Genomic DNA, 10,549 nt, shown 5'->3' on the forward strand with positions numbered 1-10,549 from the left:
AACTTGAAAATGGTGAAGGGGGTTCAGATGAAGAAGAAGAAAATCTGCGATTCAGGGCGTACTCGTCTCCAACCTACTTGCATAATATCGATCTATCGGCAGATGATGCTTTAGAGTTTTCAGATCTACCACACAGAAGGCGTGACTGTATAAGTTCGTTACTGAATTAGGGTGAACTGGAAGTGGGTAAAGAGTTTTCTAGTAAGGATAGTTTTCTTGGTACATTGAAACAACATAGCATCATCAACGGGGTTAACTACCACGTGGTTAAATCTAAATCCGAGAAGTTCGAGGCCAAGTGTGCAGTGCAAGACAGTACACGTTCATGGAAAATCATGGCTTCGATTAGGAAAAAGACAGGCTTGTGGGAGATAAAAAAGTACAAAGGTCCACATGCCTGTGTTACCGGTACAATATCACTAGGTGTTTAAGGTTTTTGAATAATACTGTGATTACTTAATGTTGCATTATTTAACATACTTCATTGACAGGTGTTTCACAAGATCACCCCAATATGGATTTAGATATGACAGCTAGCTTAATTCTACCGATGGTTAAGGCAGATCCCAGGACTTCTGTGTTGATCTTAATTGCCAATATTCGTAGCTAATTGAGGTACATGCCCTCTTATCGCAAAGCTTGGATAGCTAAGTAGAAGACGTTGGAAAAGATGCATAGTGGGTGGGATACTTTGTAACAGCCCAATTTTCAGTAGTATCAGAACAGTGATTTGAGATCACTAAATTCGATGAAGAAGTTAGAAATATTTTTGAATTAGTGAATTTTGTGATTTAAAAGAAATTATTAGGTAAATTGGGTCAAAAACGAGGTATCGATACCTCGATATCATAAACTGAGTCGTAAATATTTTTATAAATATTTACAGAGTGTCAATAGGATAATATTAAAGTTTCGTTTCAGTAGTGTCAGAACAGTGATTTGAGATCACTAAATTCGATGAAGAAGTTAGAAATATTTTTGAATTAGTGAATTTTGTGGTTTAAAAGAAATTATTAGGTAAATTGGGTCAAAAACGAGGTATCGAGACCTCGATATCATAAACTGAGCCGTAAATATTTTTATAAATATTTACAGAGTGTCAATAGGATAATATTAAAGTTTCGTTAAGAAATTTTAACGTTTCGATAGTTAATTATGAAAAAGGATTAAATTGCAATAGGGATAAAAGTTTAATTATAGATTAAAGAAAAGTTAAAAGGACCAAATAGGCAATTATGCCTTTTTCCAAAGTTGAGGCGGCATAAGTATAAAAATCTGAGATTTTATGTGTTAAAAAAATATTATATTATAGTAATGATTATGTTTTATATTATATTATTATTAATATATTATATTATATTATATATATACATAAAACAAAAGAAAGAATAGAAAAAAAAGAAAGAAAAGAAACAGAATAGAAGAGACGAAACAGAGAAAGAAACAGAGAGCAAAACGGGCAGAGAAGGAAGGAAAGAAAGAAAGAAAGAAAGAAAAAGAAAAAGGGAAATTTAAGGTTTTAAGGTTCCAAGCTCAATTGGTAAGTCAAATTAAGTCTTTTTCTTATAATTTTTGAGTTTTTGGAATCCTAGAGATAATACTACTTGATTTATGTTGATATTTTGAAAGTTAGTAGATTGTTAGACATGAGTTATGTTGAATTAATTGATGAACTAGAGGTTAAAATGATTGAATTTTAAGTTAGAAGCTAGTAAAAGATTGATTTGTAAAATAAAATATAAGTTTTGAATTGATAGGGCTTAAATTGGAAAAAAATACCAATATTCATAAGAATATGTTAGAGTGTGATTTTGATATTGCCATAGAAGGGAAAAATGATCAGCATGTCATAAAACATAAGAAAATAGGATGAAGTTTAATTTACGAGCCTTGAGGCAAAAGTGCAAATATGTGAAAGTTTAGGGGTAAAAATATAATTTTGCAAAAGTTTGGGTCAAGGACTGTTTTAATAAATTTGAATATTAAATAAGTTAAATTTACTATTTTAGATCAAGAAGTACGAAACTCGAGGTTAGACAAAGGGAAGAATAAAGTTGAAGACTAAGTTGGTAAATTTGGCTATAATTGGTACCGAGGTAAGTTTACAGTAAATAAATGCAATATTCTTTTATTTTACATTATTATTGTCAATTTCCAGCATTTATATATTTATGTTATGAAAATATTTAAAGTCGAATTTAAGGTGAAGTGACAGAGGAAAAGTGTTAGAAAGCCCCGGTTGAACCCTAGGAATGTTAGGATATTAGGGTTGACAGGACAGAACAGAAATGAGCCATGTAAGTCCATATTAGAAATATGGCTTTGGAGACAGGATTGAGCCATGTAAGTCCATATTATATATGGCATTGGAGACAGGAATAATTCATGTAAGTCCATGTCAAAGACATGGCATTGGCAGGGTATTGATAGACAAGAATGACCCTAGTATCCTTAGTATTCCGAGTGGTTCAACGGGTCAGAATACGAGTTAAATTACAGTGAATTAACAGCAAAGGAAAAGTAGATTATATTTATGAAAACGGAAAGGTCAGGTAAGAAAGAAGGTAAGGGAATAAAGAAGAAGATAGAAATTGAGAAGTAAAGAAATTTATGATGTTAGATGATATTATGCATAATTATCCATTATGTTGAATGTTGTGATTTATTTGCTTGTAAGCTTACTAAGCCTAGTGCTTAATCTCTTTATTTTCTTCTTCTTATAGTACTTATCTAGCCACTCGGGGATCGAAGGAAACGTCGGAGGCCGATCACACTATCAAAGAAATAACTCGGTATAATTAGACGTTTTGTTTTGTGTATGGCATGTATAGGGATTTAGTTATTTTGTATGTTTGTAGTGATGATTTTGCTAATGAGTGATGTGTAAGTAGTTGATGATGTATGGTTATTAAAATGATTAAGGATGAAGGTGTTTGTTGTTATGAAAGATTAGGTGATAAATTATGCATGGAAATCATGAAAGGATAAAATTTTGCAAAGAAACAGAATTCAGGCAGCACAGTGACGTGAATTTGAAAAATCACCCAAGATAGTATAAAATGAATTAGAGGGTGAATGATATATGGAATTAAAGCTTGTTGAGTCTATTTTCATGGAAAAATAACGGTGTAGAAAAAAAAGAAATTTATATTTTAATATATGTGAATTTTAGTAAGATAGGGTCAGAACTGTTTTTGGAGTCCCTGTTCTGAGTTTAGAAAATAATTACAAATTGTACAAAAATGGTTATGAGTTGAAATTTACATTCTTAGATTCCTTAATGAGTCTATTTTCTATAGAAACAAGTAAGAACTTCATATGAAAATCCTATAGTGAGAAAACTTATTTTTAGTGACTAGAGGTCAGGGCAGTCTGGTGGTGACACAGGGGAGACTTTAACTAATAAACTGTACTAATTTGCTGAACCAAAAATTCTAAAAATTTTATGGTGAGTAGATATATGAGTCTAGTTTTAGGGAAAATTTACGGGATTAAATTTCGAGTTCTGTAGCTCAAGTTATAATTAATTTAGTAACTGCTGCGCGATTAGACAGATTTGCTGCGAATAATAAAATAAATTTTCAAACCTAGTTTTTATGCTCCGAACTGGTAAGATAAGCTAAGTAATGCCTCGTGCTCAACTCCGGAAACGGTCTCGGGTAAGGGGTGTTACATTTATTGGTATCAGAGCAGGTTTAGTCGGTTCTCGGAATAGTTAGTGTGAGAAAAGTCTAGCTATACATGCCATACTTTATTTTGATAGTGTGACGACTCCTGACGATTTTAAAATGTTTTCTTTTATAGTTATGGATCCTGAACGAGCTAGTACAGATGAAGTAGAGAGTAATGCACCTATTCCCGCAGAAGGGACGGTGCCATCAGATGTTATATCAGTCATATATTTCCTAAGTGTTCTGTTTCGTCTACTGGGCCTCTGCTAAAAAAAATGTTACAAGATAAAAGATTGTCTTTGATTCAATGATGAATGATTATAAAGGAAAAATAAGTTACAAAGCTGTGAATAAAGAAGTATGTATTTGTAATAAAATAATTTAAAGTTGTGAATAAGTAAATGTTATTTAGTTCTGTATGGAGATTTAAAATAGTAATCCTTATAGATAAGGATGAAAATATACATTTATACACTTAAAAGAGTAACCTTGATAAATGAGAAATGTTTTACTAATAGACAAAAATGTCTCCAATTGATCTAGTTCCGACAGTGATGAAAGTGATATTTGAGTATTTGATAGAGAAAGGGGAGTTGCCTATATGAGTAAAGATTTATAAGGTATGAAATGAATGTTTGTAATGAATATATTGACGATAAAAGTTATGTTATGTGTATATATATAAGTATATATATATAAGAGTCAAATTTTGAGGCTTTACGACCTTCACCCCCTCACCTGAACAATGGAATTTACAATAATTGTATTCATTAAGTTTACAAGTGTGAAATTGAAGAGTTCAATAATTGAAGGAATAATAATGCAGTTAGAATTGTGGATGGGATAGCAAGTAAAGAGAGTTCTAGAAAGGATATTAGATTTTTTTTAAATGATTATTGGGATTTGCAATGTCGCTATTAAGGAAGAAGCTATTCACGAGTAACCGACTTATTCAGGTATAAATTTTAAAGAGCAGGTTAATCGGAATTTCTTCTGAATTGATTTCTTTAATGATTGAGATAATGTGAGATTATTGATGACTTTAGTAATCAGTGGGATTGTGTTGAAAATTGCAAACATATCTGAATGCAGTTGTTATAGTCGAGTATTTTACAATGATCTCTTCTGGGTATTCTATATGGGTATTCTATATGCTCTTTTATCCTCAGAGGTATATGCAATTATTTATTTTCAGATATGATTCTTATCATATAGCAAGGTTGGCTAATCGTATTGTTAGACGAAATTATTATTAGTCTGGTTGATTCATGATCGGGATTCCTCTATCTTTCCTTGATTTTCTAATCTATTATGTTCGATGGAAGATTTGATGATAAGACTCATATGAAGCTATTTTCTATTTCTACTGGTTGAAGCTCCGAATTATATATATGGAATTTATATTGTCTTTATCACAACTATTCCTAGTACGTACAAGTGATATTCTTCTTTTGGATTTTCTCTGGGATATCATCGATCTCTTTATCATTCAATGTGGTTTTTCTTCTCGGAAATTTAGTATAGCTTCACATCTTGGATTTTATAATCTCAGTTTTCTTATTATTCTTATGGTCTAATCTTATCTATTAACCATGGTTTATCCGTACAAGATATTCATTGGCCGGAGGTAATTATATTTATTACTGTTATAAATCTTGGTTTGATCATGGGAACTTGGTGATATGGATCTCAGATTTTAGAAGTTGTATTACTGCACTGGTTGTTATTGGGACTACTTCGGTTTTCTTCATCTATTTTGGAGTGCACTATTGATGTTGAGGTATTGTTCTATCTATATAGTTGGAACGTCGGTCCTAGTATAGCTCTATAGTTTTTAATCTATTTGATGGTTGTGGCTTCGGTATAGTTCAAAGCTTCGATGTTAATGATTGAAATAGTTTTATTATATATAATTCCTTTCTAGTTTTCGTGAAAGGGTTGACATCGGCAAAAGTATAGATGGAGGAAGATTGAGCTCAAACTTGTATTTTGGTTTTCACTTCTCAGATAATTCTGAAATTATGTCAACAAGTCAATAATGGAATGTCAAAATTCGTTTGAGTTAAATGCCATTAGTGGAAATTTTCGATTGGTGTTCCGAGAGGATTATGATATATGGTATATCTGGATTGTTTTGACAACAAGAAGATTGGATTATTCTGAAATGTTATTATCTGATAGATAAAACCGACTCAGTTGTTTTAATCAGAGTGGGTTATTCATTGAAAAGTTAATTGAGTTATAATCAGTGATGGAATCAGTACATCTTGGGTCTCCACAATGGGTTTAAATTATCTGTTTTCTTATCGCTGGATGGGTTTCCAAGATCTTCGTTCAAAGGTATTAAATAAGATAATTCGGGTTTCTCAGTTATGTTTCGACAGACAATTACTGGACATTTCTTGGTAGTCATACTACTAGTGAAAAAGTGATGGCAAGAAAACATCAGAGCTGCTCAGTTAAGTTCAGGCATAGTATCAATTTCTAAAATGAGTTTTGGTATGAGTTCGGAAGTGATATGAGTTATGATTAATTTTTATGGACTTCGATTGAAAGGGGTGAAGAAAGATTTGACTTAATAGCTTGTATCAGGTGAGAAATTTCGAGGACGAAATTTTTTTTAAGGGGGGGAGAGTTGTAACAGCCCAATTTTCAGTAGTGTCAGAACAGTGATTTGAGATCACTAAATTCGATGAAGAAGTTAGAAATATTTTTGAATTAGTGAATTTTGTGATTTAAAAGAAATTATTAGGTAAATTGGGTCAAAAACGAGGTATCGAGACCTCGATATCATAAACTGAGTCGTAAATATTTTTATAAATATTTACAGAGTGTCAATAGGATAATATTAAAGTTTCGTTTCAGTAGTGTCAGAACAGTGATTTGAGATCACTAAATTCGATGAAGAAGTTAGAAATATTTTTGAATTAGTGAATTTTGTGGTTTAAAAGAAATTATTAGGTAAATTGGGTCAAAAACGAGGTATCGAGACCTCGATATCATAAACTGAGCCGTAAATATTTTTATAAATATTTACAGAGTGTCAATAGGATAATATTAAAGTTTCGTTAAGAAATTTTAACGTTTCGATAGTTAATTATGAAAAAGGATTAAATTGCAATAGGGATAAAAGTTTAATTATAGATTAAAGAAAAGTTAAAAGGACCAAATAGGCAATTATGCCTTTTTCCAAAGTTGAGGCGGCATAAGTATAAAAATCTGAGATTTTTATGTGTTAAAAAAATATTATATTATAGTAATGATTATGTTTTTATATTATATTATTATTAATATATTATATTATATTATATATATACATAAAACAAAAGAAAGAATAGAAAAAAAAGAAAGAAAAGAAACAGAATAGAAGAGACGAAACAGAGAAAGAAACAGAGAGCAAAACGGGCAGAGAAGGAAGGAAAGAAAGAAAGAAAGAAAGAAAAAGAAAAAGGGAAATTTAAGGTTTTAAGGTTCCAAGCTCAATTGGTAAGTCAAATTAAGTCTTTTTCTTATAATTTTTGAGTTTTTGGAATCCTAGAGATAATACTACTTGATTTATGTTGATATTTTGAAAGTTAGTAGATTGTTAGACATGAGTTATGTTGAATTAATTGATGAACTAGAGGTTAAAATGATTGAATTTTAAGTTAGAAGCTAGTAAAAGATTGATTTGTAAAATAAAATATAAGTTTTGAATTGATAGGGCTTAAATTGGAAAAAAATACCAATATTCATAAGAATATGTTAGAGTGTGATTTTGATATTGCCATAGAAGGGAAAAATGATCAGCATGTCATAAAACATAAGAAAATAGGATGAAGTTTAATTTACGAGCCTTGAGGCAAAAGTGCAAATATGTGAAAGTTTAGGGGTAAAAATATAATTTTGCAAAAGTTTGGGTCAAGGACTGTTTTAATAAATTTGAATATTAAATAAGTTAAATTTACTATTTTAGATCAAGAAGTACGAAACTCGAGGTTAGACAAAGGGAAGAATAAAGTTGAAGACTAAGTTGGTAAATTTGGCTATAATTGGTACCGAGGTAAGTTTACAGTAAATAAATGCAATATTCTTTTATTTTACATTATTATTGTCAATTTCCAGCATTTATATATTTATGTTATGAAAATATTTAAAGTCGAATTTAAGGTGAAGTGACAGAGGAAAAGTGTTAGAAAGCCCCGGTTGAACCCTAGGAATGTTAGGATATTAGGGTTGACAGGACAGAACAGAAATGAGCCATGTAAGTCCATATTAGAAATATGGCTTTGGAGACAGGATTGAGCCATGTAAGTCCATATTATATATGGCATTGGAGACAGGAATAATTCATGTAAGTCCATGTCAAAGACATGGCATTGGCAGGGTATTGATAGACAAGAATGACCCTAGTATCCTTAGTATTCCGAGTGGTTCAACGGGTCAGAATACGAGTTAAATTACAGTGAATTAACAGCAAAGGAAAAGTAGATTATATTTATGAAAACGGAAAGGTCAGGTAAGAAAGAAGGTAAGGGAATAAAGAAGAAGATAGAAATTGAGAAGTAAAGAAATTTATGATGTTAGATGATATTATGCATAATTATCCATTATGTTGAATGTTGTGATTTATTTGCTTGTAAGCTTACTAAGCCTAGTGCTTAATCTCTTTATTTTCTTCTTCTTATAGTACTTATCTAGCCACTCGGGGATCGAAGGAAACGTCGGAGGCCGATCACACTATCAAAGAAATAACTCGGTATAATTAGACGTTTTGTTTTGTGTATGGCATGTATAGGGATTTAGTTATTTTGTATGTTTGTAGTGATGATTTTGCTAATGAGTGATGTGTAAGTAGTTGATGATGTATGGTTATTAAAATGATTAAGGATGAAGGTGTTTGTTGTTATGAAAGATTAGGTGATAAATTATGCATGGAAATCATGAAAGGATAAAATTTTGCAAAGAAACAGAATTCAGGCAGCACAGTGACGTGAATTTGAAAAATTACCCAAGATAGTATAAAATGAATTAGAGGGTGAATGATATATGGAATTAAAGCTTGTTGAGTCTATTTTCATGGAAAAATAACGGTGTAGAAAAAAAAGAAATTTATATTTTAAGATATGTGAATTTTAGTAAGATAGGGTCAGAACTGTTTTTGGAGTCCCCTGTTCTGAGTTTAGAAAATAATTACAAATTGTACAAAAATGGTTATGAGTTGAAATTTACATGCTTAGATTCCTTAATGAGTCTATTTTCTATAGAAACAAGTAAGAACTTCATATGAAAATCCTATAGTGAGAAAACTTATTTTTAGTGACTAGAGGTCAGGGCAGTCTGGTGGTGACACAGGGGAGACTTTAACTAATAAACTGTACTAATTTGCTGAACCAAAAATTCTAAAAATTTTATGGTGAGTAGATATATGAGTCTAGTTTCAGGGAAAATTTACGGGATTAAATTTCGAGTTCTGTAGCTCAAGTTATAATTAATTTAGTAACTGCTGCGCGATTAGACAGATTTGCTGCGAATAATAAAATAAATTTTCAAACCTAGTTTTTATGCTCCGAACTGGTAAGATAAGCTAAGTAATGCCTCGTGCTCAACTCCGGAAACGGTCTCGGGTAAGGGGTGTTACATACTTCATATAATGAGGTGTAGTAGTAGTGTCAGTTGCTGGAGAGGTACGTTTCAGGTTGCATAACAGACCTTGAACCGGGCCCTGCGTACTACAATGACTGCTTGCTCCGTGGATGCCAAATGGTCAAGCGTCTGTTCTGGAGCTTTAAGCAATGCCAAGATGCATTTGTGTACTACAAGCCATTGGTACAAATTGACGGTACATTTATGTTTCGTAGATATACCCATTGGCTATTGCTAGCTGTGGCACAGGATGGAGGTGGGAGAATCCTTCGAATTGCGTTTCCAATAACACTGGAGGGAGTCAGGTGATGACTGAGATTTCTTTCTTTCTAGGTTAAGGAGGCATGTCTGTCCCTAACCTGATATTTGCATTATATCGGGTCGGGGCACTAGAATGTTAGCTGCAATTGAGCGATAGGGAAGCCTATGGGATCAAACACACCATCGGTATTATCTAAAGTACGTTGCGTCCAACTACTACGAGCAATATCGGTCTACCACTGAACGACGGCAAGTGACCAACATGGGTATTTAATCTCTATTAATATAATTTTGTTTGTAATATTCAATTTATTCTGAATGGAAGAGTGGTACGTAATTTTTACTATCTACTTATATTGACAGGGTACGAGATCAATAATGACCGTTTTTATGAGATGTTAGCTATTTTGCGGTCAGTTAACAATTAAGGCGCAGACTACCTCTGTAACATACCTTTCGATCAATGGACACAAGTATATGATGACGGCCTACGATATGGTTATATAACCTGAAACCTAGCTGAATGCATAATTATGTTCTAAAAGGAATGCGATATTTACCGATAACCTCGGTTGTGCGAGAGACGTATTTCCATTTGGTAGTACTATTTCTGTAACACTTCTAACTCGTAACCATCGCTGGAATAGGTTAAAAGGCATTACCGTACTTGTAACTCATTTCAAAATAGTAATTCATCAATATTTAACTAATATCATCTCATTTCAGTAATTATCAATCATTCATATTCATAACATGCTTAAATCAAACATTTCCAAAATATAAAACATCATACACATCAAAACTATATACCATACCAATTTGCCACATTCATAATGCATTTTCAAATCACTTATTCATCTCATATTAGTATGGACATATGTATTAAGACTTTCATTCATGAATTTGTCAAAACATACACCCAATTAACCATTACATCACTAAGCCAAATCCCATGGCTTATACACATCAAACATATATACATATACTTTATA

At 31.9% G+C, this 10,549-nt stretch overlaps 1 long non-coding RNA gene across 1 annotated transcript; it reads left to right on the plus strand.

Moving 5' to 3' along the window:
* Positions 1 to 8,340: 8,340 nt before the first annotated feature.
* Positions 8,341 to 10,265, plus strand: LOC121223323 (uncharacterized). Its single transcript, XR_005920639.1, has 3 exons — positions 8,341 to 9,552; positions 9,630 to 9,823; positions 9,921 to 10,265. It is a non-coding gene; the product is annotated as an uncharacterized lncRNA (long non-coding RNA).
* Positions 10,266 to 10,549: the final 284 nt, after the last annotated feature.

This window comes from Gossypium hirsutum, chromosome D11 (genome assembly GCF_007990345.1).
Source record: "Gossypium hirsutum isolate 1008001.06 chromosome D11, Gossypium_hirsutum_v2.1, whole genome shotgun sequence".
NCBI classification, from domain to species: domain Eukaryota; kingdom Viridiplantae; phylum Streptophyta; class Magnoliopsida; order Malvales; family Malvaceae; genus Gossypium; species Gossypium hirsutum.